We start from the raw sequence: 15468 nt of genomic DNA, 5'->3' as shown, positions 1-15468 counted from the left end.
TTTTATGCTAAGGCTATAACATAATAGCCAGAGTAATAGTAAATTAAATAAATAAACAATGCTTATCACAATGATATTTTAAACAAAAAAATCTGCAGTAAAATAAGAGGAATTAATTTGTGTAGTTTGTGATAGCTTACATTTTGCTAGCAATAATGGTTGATTGAATTTAGATTTAATTAATCTTGATCTTGATTTCATATGGAGACCATACTGTACTGTTTTCATTAATAATCATTTAATGGCTTAAATGTTTATATAAAGACATAAGGAGTAACATAAATTATTGTTTCTAATTTATGTTATTTCACTACTGCAATATAGCCTTTAGCTATGAAGATCCAGGAAGATCAATGGATGGAAGTGATAATTATTTTTGGGAGATGAAACAAGTAACTGAACACTCTCTTCTATACGGATGATCTTTCTCTGTTATGCAAAGGAAAAATAAGCATGGAAAGGTCAATGGTACACTCAATCAGCCTCTGTGGAACATTGTAGTCAGAATTAAATAAACAAAAATGTGTAGGAAAGTTGTTGGGGCAGTGGAAATAGTCATAATACAATCTAAAAATTGAAAAAGTAAAAATCTTGGGGATTACATTTTGTCAGGTAATATACCGAAAAAATTAAGCCAAAAGTTAGGCTTGTAGTTACTAAGGAAGCTGGCCCATGGGTAGAAAAGTAGTATTAATTAAAATACCAATCCTGCCCAAAATATTATATATAGCTGTGGTGCTTCACATACCCACTAAAGTGACAAGATGAATAACAAGGAGGTGCTTTATGGTCTTTTTGAGCTTGAAATGTGAAACAGATGTAATAAACAAAGTAATCAAAAACAATGTAAAAATTTATCAGATTTAAAGAAACTTGCAAATTTGAAATACACAGCAACAGTAGTAAATATTGTGCTAAATCAAGAATACAAAATCACTGAAATTATTAAATACTAAGAATTAAATTAAGAAGAGACTAATACAACATGCCTAAAAACAAACCAGTGGTTATCAACATAACAGACCACTATAAAAAGTAAAAAAATAAAAAACTTAATAAGCACAAGTATCCATCCCGCTATATTCTAACTACAGGGTCACAGGAGCCAATCCAGGGCAGGAAACAAACTCCGAGCAGGGTGCCAGCCCACCGCTGGGCACACACACAAAGCACAATTCCTGCATGTCTTTGGGAGGAAACCCGGTGGGAGTACCAGGAGGAAACCCACAGGAAGAACATGCACACTCTACGCAGGGAGGACCTGGGAAGCGAACCCGGGTCTCCTAACTGTGAGGCAGCAGCGCTACCCACTGAGCCACCATAGAATTTCCAAAATAAAAGATACGGAAAATTTGGAAGGAATTCATTGAATTTATAAGCCAACATAACAAAGTAACAAATGTGGGTTTCTTATTAAGAAAAAAGTCTCATCATATTTGGAAAGCACTATCAGATAAAGAAATAAGAAATAAATACAAGGAGCAAAGATGGCCAAGTATACAAAATGCTATAGCGACCAAATTGCCAGCATTCAAAAGAAAGGCTACTAGGATGTAAAATGCCTTAGAAATCTTTAAGTCATATATTATTGGAGGTTCAAGAAATGTAGAATAATGTAAAGCAATGAAGAAAAATAATTATTAATTACCACATTAAAACATAACAAAAGGTCATTTATGGACTAGAATGAGAAGACAATGGAAAAGAAACAACAGAAAATAATAAAAGTGTTGAAGGATGTGATTTGGTGGGATGGAATTCAATTAGCCTACCATAAAAAACAAATTTCTGTAACATGAATTATACAAAGAGTAGAAGCACTTTTGACTTTCATGAAATTCCAAATGTTTCTCAAAGAACAGAAAGTTAAAAGTAAGAAATTCCAGTTATTTAATTACTAAGCTAATTGCATATTTCTGTCAAAATTAAATTATACAAATTTTAAACACATTTAAATTTACATAAAAATCATGTACAAATTATTTTAAATAGGAAGCTATTTATAACAGAAAGTAATACTTTTTTATTTTGTACATACAGCAGTTTATGTAACCTTTCTAAAATATTCTGGTCACATTTTGAGTTGTTCACACAATTTAAAAATCAGTCAGGGTCAACTATAATTATGTGTTTAACTTTGATCAAATAATCATTGTAATGGATGGGCACCCCTGTGCGGAAACCTCAGGAATATTTCCTTCCTAGTACCCAATACAGTTAAGTCTGGATGCAAGGTCCTTCTTTTTTTTGAAAAAAGAGAATCAAAGTAGATGCACATTTTCAATCCATTTATTAATTAGTTTTGCCATTATTACAGATTGCTCATACCAGGGGTTATGTCAGATATATCCAAATATTTCAGATACATTCTGATCATTTAATTTTAACATTTCTAAGATCATCATCATCAAGACATACAGTGTATCTGGAAAATATTCACAGCGCATCACTTTTTCCACATTTTGTTATGTTACAGCCTTATTCCAAAATGGATTAAATTCAGTTTTTTACTCAGATTTGTACACACAACACCCCATAATGATAATGTGAAAAAAGTTTACTTGAGGTTTTTGCAAATTTATTAATAATAAAAAAACTGAGAAATCACATGTACATAAGTATTCACAGCCTTTGCCATGAAGCTCAAAATTGAGCTCAGGTGCATCCTGTTTCCCCTGATCATCCTTGAGATGTTTCTGCAGCTTAATTGGAGACCACCTGTGCTAAATTCAGTTGATTGGACATGATTTGGAAAGGCACACACCTGTCTATAGAAGGTATCACAGTTGACAGTTCATGTCAGAGCACAAACCAAGCATGAAGTCAAAGGAATTGTCTGCAGGCCACCGAGACAGTATTGTCTCGAGGCACAAATCTGGGGAAAGTTACAGAAAAATTTCTGCTGCTTTGAAGGTCCCAATGAGCACAGTGTCCTCCATCATCAGTAAGTGTAAGAAGTTCGAAACCACCAGGACTCTTCCTAGAGCTGGCCAGCCATCTAAACTGAGTGATCGGGGGAAAAGGGCCTTAGTCAGGGAGGTGACCAAGAACCCGATGGTCACTCTGTCAGAGCTCCAGAGGTCCTCTGTGGAGAGAGGAGAACCTTCCAGAAGGACAACCATCTCTACAGCAATCCACCGATCAGGCTTGTATGGTAGTGGCCAGACAGAAGCCACTCCTTAGTAAAAGGCACATGGCAGCCCGCCTGGAGTTTGCCAAAAAGGCTCCTGAAGGACTCTCAGACCATGAGAAACAAAATTCTCTGGTCTGATGAGACAAAGATTGAACTCTTTGGTGTGAATGCCAGGCGTCACGTTTGGAGGAAGCCAGGCACCGCTTATCACCAGGCCAAAACCATCCCTCCAGTGAAGCATGGTGGTGGCAGCATCATGTTGTGGGGATGTTTTTCAGCAGCATGAACTGGGAGACTAGTCAGGATAAAGGGAAAGATGACTGCAGCAATGTACAGAGACATCCTGGATGAAAACCTGCTCCAGAGCGCTCTTGACCTCAAACTGGGGCGACGGTTCACCTTTCAGCAGGACAATGACGCTAAGCCCACAGCCAAGATATCAAAGGAGTTGCTTCAGGACAACTCTGTGAATGTCCTTGAGTGGCCCAGCCAGAGCCCAGACTTGAATTCGATTGAACATCTCTGCAGAGATCTTAAAGTGGCTGTGCATCGACGCTACCCATCCAACTTGATGGAACCTGAGAGGTGCTGCAAAGAGGAATGGGCGAAACTGGCCAAGGATAGGTGTGCCAAGCTTGTGGCATCATATTCAAAATGACTTGAGGCTGTAATTGCTGCATCGACAAAGTATTGAGTAAAGGCTGTGAATACTTATGTACATGTGATTTCTCAGTTTTTTTATTTTTAATAAATTTGAAAAAACATCAAGTAAAGTTTTTTCACATTGTCATTTTGGGGTGTTGTGTGTAGAATTCTGAGGAGAAAAATGAATTTAATCCATTTTGGAATAAGGCTGTAACATAACAAAATGTGGAAAAAGTGATGTACTTTCCAGATGCACTGTATGTACTTCTTTTAACTGAATTTTTTTCAGGATTTTGGAGAATTATGCTGGCATATTAGAAAGTGAAAACAGCAAAGCAGTGCTTATCAGCACTGTTTCAATGGTCCACAGACCAACTCTTCACCAAAAGCCAGTTCAATATCTGTGTGCTTAATACACAGTCTGGTTACTGTGAATTTTTCAAGGTCATTCCAATCGATTCAAAACCTTAAAGTAGGGTGTTTTACCATAATCGGATCTGAATATGTCCTGTGCTTGACTAGTGTCACAGTCAGGTTTGTTGCCAAGAAAAGCTCCAGCCCTATATAACCATATAATGGAAAAATATGCTTGAAAAATGGATATCTGGCCATATCCAAAAATACTAAATCATTTCTAAGATGCACAAAAGTCACATTCATTTTTCCTTAAGTAAATGTTAAGGAATTATTTTACACTACAAGCTTAATTTCTGAATATAGTATTCTTTTCATTATGTATGTCATTAGTAGGAGAGTTCATACAAGGAGATGACATTCATTTTGTTTATTAAGCTGACAGACTGATGTGTAATTGTAAAACTTATGTCTGTCTTCCTGTTACATTACAAATAGATTAAATTCTTTCATCCAAATAAAAAGTAGATGGGTCTGTGAAAACTACATTATCCGTAAATATGAAGAAAACAAATGTTCTGTCAGTAGATTGAAAACTACTTTGAAGATTTTCTTTGACAGAGATCTAGCCATTATTTCTCAGACTACTTTATTATCAATGATTTCTTTTTCTTCTACTTTAAAAATTTGAAAAAGGGATGTCATTTGTTACTAATCAGAAGGAAGAAATGTTAAATCACTGGAAGTGTTTGTACTTCTCTCTTTTAATAGTGTGGTCTCCTATTATGACTGTTCCATGTGTGTTATCTATTTGAATTAAACAATATGAAAAGTATCAGTTCTGAGATAGTCCGCTGTTTTGGGTACTGTATTTCTTTCTTTTTCTTGTACTTGTAGGTCTTGGGTACCTGGGCAAGATTTTCATGCATTATGGCTTATGTGGCAATTCATCTTTGTCATCCTGGGAAACTGGAATGATACTTCCACAGATTGCTCTTTAAGGGGGTAGGGGTTATGTTATAGGTCATTACTGTCATGTATACAAAATACAGCGAAATTCTTACATAAGCTAATCAACAAATTATAATTTGAGCTGTATTTTCAGTCATTTTCTTTCTGTTTTGAATAAAAATTATTTATTATTATTTTATAGTTTTTTTTCTGGGTTAACTTACCAAGTAGTGTACTAGTAGATAGGAGTACTTTTATAGATCTTAAAGGTGTTTTGGAAAGGTTAGGTGAATAGGATTGGGGCTGAATACCCTGTTCCATCCAAGTAGTTCTAATGTTCTATTGTTCTAATGTTCTATATATATAGGGAAGGCAAAAGTAGGTTTAAGTTCTGAGTATGCGAGGCAGGCAATTTCACCACTTTACAAGATTGTATCTAAGTGCTCTGTGCCATTCTTTTCAGTTAATAAAGTTAATAAAGCTATTGAGTTTCTTTTCAGTTAATAAAGTTAATAAAGCTATTGAGTTAATAAGGCTATTGTAATAATCATAACCTGCATATGCTTTTCCATATGAACAACTGTAAACCTACTTTTGCCCGCCCCTGTATATATATTGTTAAACTGCACACCCAGAGACTTGTTAGTTACTAGCAGAAGTAGCCAGCATTGTCTGGGAGAAATATAAGGGTCCTCTCTGTCATCTACACTACCTCTCTATTAATTTCTCTGCTCTCACAAGCCAAGAATGTGTTCTTTTTGTGTATAATTGGATTCCATAATTATGGTAACTTCTTACTGGGTTGCAGCCATGAATTTTGCTTTTTATATTTCTTGCTTTACTGTGGTTTAACAAACAAATGTTTAATCCCACACAAATAAACTGGATGGCATGTTGAAAAATTGAGTCACTGATATGGAATGTAAGCTGGGATAAACTGTTGGTTTTGTGTTGTTTCCTCTGTTGAACTCTGTTCAAAATGAAACTTTTCAAACTCCATAAAGTCTATATGTTATGTTGGATTAGCTGTGATACATGCAAATCTTCATGATCATCCACTCAGCTGTTTCAAAGTAAGGCATGTTTTGTGTGGTTGTCCTTCCCATTACACCTTCATGAAACTAATATTTTATTTTTTTTATTTTATTGATTTTATTGTAATCATTCCATACAAATAGATCAATTTTTACAAAAATAGGATTGAGAACAAATCAACCCCCACCCCTGAGAAACACAGCATGGCCAATAGAGTAAAACTTAAAGCTAGTAAAAATAAGTAAATTGATACTGTAAGTTTAATAAGCGAATAAAAATAAATGGAGAAGAAAAAGAAACCAATATTTTAAATGGCATAATCAATAATGTATATACAAACTTTTGAGAAAGCAGACATTGCCATTTTTGAGTACGTGATTTTAGTGTTGTTACTCCATCACATCCTCCCACCATCATTCACTTTGAATCACTAATGTGGAATGTAGCTTTCACTGTAAGTAGAGCTGCACTAAGCAATATGGCAAATTCATTTCCATAGGTTGAACCGTTTTGATGTGATAACACAGTTTTGCTGTTAAGCCATGTTTGGCCATGGAAATTTTGAAAGGATTTAAAGTGTATAATTTAACTTGTATCAACAGTAGTATGCATGTACAATTTCATCAACTTCAACTCAGCCATTTTGGAGTAATGCAATGTCAAATAGCCTGGGGTTTAAGTTGGTTCAGCTTTATTATACATGCAAAATATCACTAAGATTACCTCAGCCATTTTGGAATAATGTAAAATGTTTAAGTGGCCCCCATTACAACACCCTTCTTAGATGAAATACAGCATTTGAAACACCATTTAGCCTATATTGAAAACTTTGTGAAAATCAGTTTAGCCATTTTTACACAATGGCTGAACAAATGAACAGACAAAGAAGCAAGATGCAATCTAAGGGTTAAAATGAGGTTCTTATTGTCCAAGATGGTTAACAACAATCTTAAATGATGGTTAAAAACAATAATAACATTAACAAAGCTAAAAAAATTCAAAAGACACAGTATTAGGATTTTATTTATATAGACGATTGCTCTTTCGGTAGTCCTTTTTTTCTCACATTTTGTGTTTGAAACTTTAGGATTTTACCAATTCCACAAATTAAAAAAGCAGAGACGAATCAAATTCATATTAATAGTTTTTAAACATTTTTACCTTGATACTTCCTTTAACTGAGAATCCAGTTATTTTAGTTTAATTTTTCTTGGAAGGAAGGCTATTCTATCGGCATAAATGTAAATCAATTTAATATATAACTTGCAAATTTTCCTGCAAATAGTGACAATTGCAGATCTTTGGTGATATATACTATGGAGAGGGTGGGAACATGAGACCCAGTCAGAGAAACAGTAAAAGAGGGTAGGAGAGATGCTCATGCAAAAGAGGCAAGGAAATAATGTTGTATGTGTAAATTACACACCCTTGTACAGTATACACTTGATGTTGCTGTACTTAAAAATTGTCCATCTGGGGGCAAACAGGAATAAGTGAGAAAGCTCAATGACTGTAAGGCTTTCACAACCACAGTTGACGACTTAAAATGGCATTTAGCATGCTGCAGAAACTGTAAATGCCATTGTGTTATTACATTTCAGATAAGATTAACATTATCTACATGTGTGCACATGGATATTTGGAAATGTCAGCTGTTACATCCAATTTTCACTTTTTGAGAAAACACCAATACTGCTGGTATTTGTGTTATTGATGTTACATGCTCATCAGTTATGAAATGACGAAGGATATGTTTAAGAAGTGACTACAGGTCTCTTGTTTACAGAATAAAATAATTTGCTATTTATGAACAAAGACAAATGACTCTATCATAATCAGATTTGGAAGTGGACCACAAACAAGGCAAAAGAACAAGTCAGATAAAATAAAACATTAGCCGTGTCTCACAACATCGCAAGCACTGTTAAATAGATTATCTAGTGAGTTTTTAAATAATTTATGATTACGCTACATTTAAAAAAAATATCCACCAATGTTTCTGTGCAATTAAGACCAGTATCAAGATGAAATCTCAAATCGCACTTTTTTACAAGTATCAACTGAATCCACAGATGTACTGGACACAAAAGCACCAAGTGAACCGTTCCGGGCGGGCTCGCCTTCCAACTTACTTTTTTGTCCTGGTCAGCTCACATGTCGACGAACACAAGGGTCACAAACGAGCGCGCGATTCCCGCCTACATTACGAAATAAAAAGCACAGATGATAGCCCGCGGGCAGGACGTATCGGCTAGGTGCGTGTCCAGGCAGACACTGCGAAGACAAGTGACAGGTGCGCGCGCGTCGCACGACGACGCTCATCCAAGACGCGAGATCGCGAGGTTCGTAAACAAGCGGATAAACTACTTGAGACTAAAATAAATAGAGCAAAGGGGAGGGGGGACTGGTCAGCTGAGCAAATACGGATTGCTGTCCGAGCCATCTGTCAAGCCAACAGTGAGTAGGCTCTTCAAAGTTTAATGACACATTGACAGTGGTACGATTTATTTGAGGCATAAATGAGAGAATTCAGAGGTCTGTCTTGTATTTTTCTTTAAATATTTTGTGGTAATTTCTGTACCATTAGTAGAGACCGTTAAGAATCATGATGGGATGCACGTCTCAGTCTAGTGTGCGTGTGTGTGTGTGTGTGTGTGTATGTATGTAGTTGCCGCTGCAAGGTTTGGTGTAGAAGTTTTGGGACTGCAGACAGGCATCAACCCCAAATCGGGCATATTCCATAAAAGGGCATAGTTAAGCATATTCTTGTATTGACAACTGCGTATATACCAGTCTTGCTGTATAGCATCGCGGTTGGGATTAGTGGGAATGCCACCATAGGCTATGGGATAAAACCCAGAAAGGGATTCCTTCATTTGCTCTTTGTTTACATGTTGTATTATTTGTATGGAGCATGTCATTTTAACACACTTGGGGTTATAAAAACTCAACAGGTAATAAACCGTTTTTTTGCACATGACAGATTCCAGTTCATGTCATTTAATACCCAATAATACAGACAATTTTTAATTCCATCTTTAGTATTTAGAGTCAAGAATAAACTTAAATTCTAAATATTGTAGCGTCCCAGCCAGGTTGAAGCCTTTTCTTTTTGTGTGTGTGTGACTGTTAGGTCCGATTGAGGGAGGGCGGAGTACAGCACGGAAGACTGACAGCGAGGTATTGATTGATGCGGTAAGGGGGCGGGACCCGGGCTGGGAGGAGGGGTTGGAGAGGGTGCAAGAAGGTTGTGTTTGGGGTTTTTAGAGTTCGGCGTTTTTCTTCTTAACTTTTCAAGTAAAACTTTTGAGAGACTTTACTGAGTCTGTTTTTTTTTTTCTTCGTCTTTTCTTTTTCGAGCCTGGTGCGGAGGTCGCTACAATATATTGTGGTGAATAGTTTATTTTATTTAAGGCAAAATATTAAGATTATATGGAGTCAACGACATCAACATCCTGAACAAAAATACTGAACGTTAGTTCTACCTGCGTCGACTCTTAGCATAATATCTTTGCCTCAAAGACTGCTAAATGCTGGAATTGGCATTTTTAATTTCATATCCCAGAGCTGCGTGTTAGGCGAACTGGCTACAGTAAATTTTCCTTTTATATAGGAGCATGTGTGAGTGTACTCTGTAGTACACTCAAAAGGTGATTCTTATATGTGGATATTAAACCTCTAATTTAAATGGATTTATGTTATGGAAAGATGCAGAATATTCATAATATTTTAAGTGCTGAAAATGTGTGTGGTTATTAAAACGGCTTCTGAATAGTTTTAACCATAGACCTAGAATTACTAGACGCCACATGACCAGCAGCATCGTACGTAAACGTCGCCGCCGCCATATTGCGAGTGGCACTGCTGTGGAATGAAGTAATGAATAATGTGCTGCTTGGGATTGTACAAACCGCTATACGCTCCAATCCAGATCCCTGGGGATTACATTTCATAGGTAAGGCTGAACAATTGTTTTGGTTATATTTGGCCATTAGAAAATCCCTTTTTATAATCTTAGCACTCAAGGTCACCTTACAGTAAAATTAAACAGCATTAATAAAATTAAAACAAGAGAATGATAAATCATCCATCCATCCATTATCCAGCCTGCTATATCCTAACTACAGGGTCACGAGGGTCTGAGCAATAATTAGCAAACAAACAAAGATAATTGGAAGTAACAGTGCAAAATTCACAATTGGCATGCCTGTTTGAAAAGATAAGTTTTGAGGGAAGTTTTACAATGTTATTGAATCGACCTGACATATATGAGAGGGAAGAGAATTCCCGAGTTGAGCAGCAACCCACTACAAGAGACGCTTACGCTCCCATTGAACAGTTTGACGTGTGGTACAGAAAGTAAAGCTGCAGATGAGGATCTGAGTGAACGAGAGGAGTGCAAGTCTGTAAGAGATCAGTAAGGTTGTGGAGAGCTTTAAATGTTAAAAGCAGTATTTTGTATGTATTCAGTAGGGACCAGCGAGCCAGTGAAGCTGAGAGAGAATAGGTGTAATATGTTCAGTGGATTTAGAAAAGGTTACTGTCCTGGCAGCAGAATTTTGAAGAATATGTAAGCGATGGATAAGTTTTTGTGGGATGCCAGATACTGTAGAATAGCATTACAGTAATCTATGTGTGAGGTGACTAAGGCATTAACCAATACTTCAGTACTGTGTTGCGTAAAAACAGGACGTCTAGAAATGTTACTTATATGGGAGGGATTATTTAATAATAATTATTATTTAATAATTGCCATTATTAGTGTATAAATGGATATAAAAAATCGCATGTAAATGATTTCCCAAAATCTGTTGTATGTAAACGATACTGTTTTAAACGTTATTGTTTTTTCATCAGAAAACCCGGTTTCCACGTCTACCTGAATTAGTTTAAATGGCACTTTTGCCACTCGCAATAGGGCGGACGCGCTGACGTATCGTGTCAACTGGGTAACATAGTGAATGCGGCGTCTATCTATATATGTCTATGGTTTTAACTATTATAATCTTGCAAATTTATTGTAGACCTTACAAAACAAGAGCAGGGGCTTCGTGTGTAAAACTTCTTTGCACTCATAAGCTAGGTGCATGAGCTGTTTGTTACGCAAAAGTCTTGATTTATAAAACACGAACTTGGCATGAAAACTGGCTTAAGTAAGTCATATGCAGAGGTTTTTTTAATGGTGGCATTTTAGAGACTCCGGGCAGCAAGACAATGAAGCGAAAAGAAAATTTAATTTTATTGGGCATTTCAATGACGTACCATTCACATTCTTATGTTCTTAAGCTACTCATATGACAGGTAATTGACATGTTTTCTCAAGACAACTGTCATCTGTGTTGGTAATAATGCCTAATTAATACGCTAAGTCTCGGTTGCTTTTTGTCTATCAAAAGAGTGTGCTTTGTGTTACACAAAATAACTGAAAATGGCAGCGGTGTGATTCGCTCACAGGCTGATAATGGACTTCCCAGAGCCGCCTTCAAGGAGTTGTTGCTAAACTGGAGCCTACTTTACAGACACCATCACGCGATTCCTCTTGCAATATAAATGGCAATTCCTGGCAGTGAGTTATTAGTGCGCCACCCCACTGTTGTGTAGCCAAAACGTCTGGCTGGGTTTCCCCCATCTTATTATCTGTGCTTGGCATTCACCTTAATTGCAGCGCCTGGTGTGCTGTCGAACCACGCAACCCATCGAAATGTGTTACTGCGCATGCGCAGTATATTTATTCTAAAACCATAGTCAATAAATAAGTTTCTTAAATAAGTAAAATAATTTAAAACAGACCCAACTAAATATATTATTTATCCTTTAAGCCAATAGGAGCAAATGTAACCAATGCCTCAATCCAGTGCCTTTCCCATTTTAGTCTTTTTTTTTTTTTTGTCCAGCATTGTTGTGATTGTAAGCCGAGCATGATGGGTATGTACAGCCTTCGGAAAAAAATAAGGCTGACGGTGAATAATACCATAAAAACGTTCTGATCATTTCGACGTTTTTGCTTTTAAATGTGTACATATTTGCATGTGTAGCTTATTTCGACAAGGCAGCACAATTGACAGAACACTAGCCCTGCCTGCAGGTTATTTGGTGACTAGCGCTTTTCAGTGTGAAATGTCTGACTAGTCAGGAATCTTGCAGTTACCCTGAGGCACATACTGTAAAGCCATCTGTATGGGATGGTATACATTTATTGCCTCCAGATCCATGCAATAGCCGAAATTAAAATGCAATTTGCAGCGATTGTTGATATTCATAATGTAACTGGCGCAATTTACTTCACACATGTTGGGATAATGGCAAAATCTTGGAATGAATTCAGTTTAGTAAACAGATGGTACTTTTCATTCAATTAATATACAACTGATGGGTAAGGCACAAATGTGTCTGACGTTATTATGCGGCTCAACCCAAGATTCCGTTCTTTTATCAAAGAATAGTGTGGGAAGCAGACTTAAAAGGCGTGCTGTGTGTAATGGTTTGCTTCTTGGTAAGTTAGCCCTAATTGATAAGACTGCGATTAAGTGCAGTACATTACAAGCAACTTGTATAATCTCTGTCAGGTGATAGTGGATACACCTAAGAGAGGAGATACAAAGAAAGGCTTAGGGATCTCTTCCAGGATTACTTCCTTGTGCCTAATATTGTAGATGCAACGCTTTGACTCCCTACAACCATCTTAGCAGAAATAGCTTAGAAAATAAATGACTGAATAATTGCACCTGGCAGAACTACAAGGAAGCAGAGCCTATTCTAGCAGCACTAATACACAACAGGAAACAGATTTCTGTTTATGAAATTCCTTTTTTTTTTGTTCATATTAATATGTTAAGTTTAAATTATTTTTACCACCAGCTAGCTCAATGCAACAACTGTCTTTAGGATCTATTTATTTTGAAAGTGCATGATTCTCAAGCAAAAAATAAATAAATACCGGTACATTTTAACTTTACAAATTTCTGGATTTTCAATTACAGTATGTATTTGTTCTGTATGACTGAGAGATGAAAGCTGTGTCATTTATTAAAAACTGCTATGAAGTGTAGAAAAACAGCTTTTAAATGTTTTTTTTTTCATTAAAAATGTTAAGGGCTGTGCATCTCTGCTTTGTTGTAACCTCAAAATATGGACATATATTTTTACTTGTGCCTGCTTCTCTTCAGTTTGCATTCTTGACTAAAGCCTAATCCTTATTTTGCTTACACAAATAAAAAAAAAATCCAACAATGGCTACTAATGAACCCTTGATATTTTCCATCTAAAATATTAAATCATTTCTACCATAGCAAAATGCATTGCAATAGACTACATTAATATTACTGAATACATCAGGTCAGGTCAGTTTGGGGAGCATGCACTGGTATAGTGCGTTGCTGCATCCACCACACAACAAAACAGCTCGAGATCCTGGTTGGCAACCCCCCAGGCAGACACACGGTCCAGTCTCATCTTCTGAAAATTACCTTTTATCTGCCGGAGCCAGGTGTTTCATTGGTGTCCCCTTGGCCTGGTCCAGCCACTTGGCTCCTCAGCAATGAAGTTATTGTTAGCCAGATCACCCTCAATGAATCGCATCATCTGGCCGTAGTGCTGTAACTGACTCTCATTCACAATTCAGGTAATGTGCCTCTTTTGGGACTCTGTGAGCAACCACTCATTTTGACACTAAGTCAAACCAGCAGTACCCAAGGATTCTCTGAAGAGACACAGTACCGAAGGAGTCCAGTCTTCATCTGAGGTCACTGGATTGCATCCATGTCTCTCAACCACATAGCAAGACAGGAAGCACCAGGATTCTAAAGACTTGGCCCTTCATCCTTTTACATAGATATCGGGAGCGCCACACACCTCTTTCCAATGTCTTCATGACCCCCAATGTTCTCTCAATCCATCTACTGACTTCATAGGAAGAGTCACCAGAGGCATGAATGTCACTGCTGAGGTAAGTAAACCTCTCGACGAGGGTGTCACTCACTGACAGACACACTGCTAATGGCTGTGCCCAAGAGGTCATTAAATGCCTGGATCTTGGTTTTATCCAGGACACTCGCAATCCCAGGCACTCAGACTCTTCAATCTGTCTCTCGAGTGCCCCAATCGAGTCCGTGAAGATCACAGCCTTGTCCACAATGTCAAGATCAGTGAATGTTTCTTCACTAATAGATGCCTTACAGCCGCTGGACCCCACGACCTTGCCCAAAACAGCCAGTCCATGCAAGCACTGAACAGAGTAGGAGCAAGAACACACCCCTGACGAAACCCAGAATCAACTGGAAAAATGCAGAGATTTGCCTCCACTCTGCACTGCACTAACAGTATCAGTTTAACCAAGTATATTCTAAATGTACGGTACTTTGAAAATATACATGGTTCGGCTTCATCATATTTAACACATCTTTATTATTATTGGTATAACCCTTCCAGCATTCTTTGGTACTATGCTCTTAATGTCTTATTTAGATTAAAAATATAGCCACTCCACTGTCACACCATAATAACAAAGTGAATGTCACAAGTCATACTAACTTAAGATAATCTTTGCAACACACTGATAGTGCACTGAAAGCAGCAACTTTCACATAATTTACAGTACAAACTTGATATTTTAGGTTCTTGCATGTTGTGATATTATGTAGTGGGAAAAAGGCAACAACCATCACTCTGGACATCTGATAGATCAGGAGCAGAACAGGATCATAGGAGAAAAGAAACACAGACCAAAATTGTAGGGTGAAAATGTGCAAGTTTTTTTTTTTTTGCAAAAGTGTAGTATAACAAAAACAAAGCAGTGGCAGACGGGCTTTGATACACAGTCCTTCAGCTCTGACACTCCTTCAAAAAGTAAATAAAAAAATGACAAAAAATAAATTAGGGTGTATTTACAAAAGGCATTGAAACTGCCTCAGGAAGCTCTTCAAAAGGGAAAAAAAGAGAAAAATATTTAGAATAAACAAAAACTGAAGGGTGTGTGTATATACAAAAAGAAAAACAACTGCGCCAAATCTAAATGAAAACTATCTCCAAAACCACACATTTATATAAACCTCCACCAAAAACAATCACTCTGAGATATATATGTACAAGAGATATTTACAAAGCTGTCAAGAATAAAAAAACAACTGCTCCTCCTATAGCTCACAGTGAGTATCCCTACCTCACCTTTAGGTACACTTCATTGACAATCCCTATTGGCTGGCAACTCCTTAAATACAGTATAGGGTGATCCAGATCTAATTATGCAATTTTCATTACGCTATAACTTAAGTTTATTACATAGATAAATCACCCGAAAAATCCCGGACCATAGAAAAGTGTGCGAACTGACAACATGAAGAATCGTCTTTGCG

The 15468-nt window shown here is 36.9% G+C and overlaps 1 protein-coding gene across 3 annotated transcripts in view; it reads right to left on the bottom strand.

Moving 5' to 3' along the window:
* Positions 1-8453, bottom strand: part of LOC120531060 — a 76689-nt gene extending 68236 nt beyond the window's left edge. For all 3 annotated transcript variants that reach the window (XM_039756063.1, XM_039756064.1, XM_039756065.1), the window contains exon 1: positions 8251-8453. The gene's annotated coding sequence lies outside the window, so the exon portion shown is untranslated. The remainder of the gene's footprint in view (positions 1-8250) is intronic.
* Positions 8454-15468: the final 7015 nt, after the last annotated feature.

Source organism: Polypterus senegalus, chromosome 6, assembly GCF_016835505.1.
Source record: "Polypterus senegalus isolate Bchr_013 chromosome 6, ASM1683550v1, whole genome shotgun sequence".
Classification (NCBI taxonomy): domain Eukaryota; kingdom Metazoa; phylum Chordata; class Cladistia; order Polypteriformes; family Polypteridae; genus Polypterus; species Polypterus senegalus.
The sequence above is the reverse complement of the archived record's forward strand: the minus strand, read 5'-3'. Positions and strand labels throughout refer to the sequence as shown.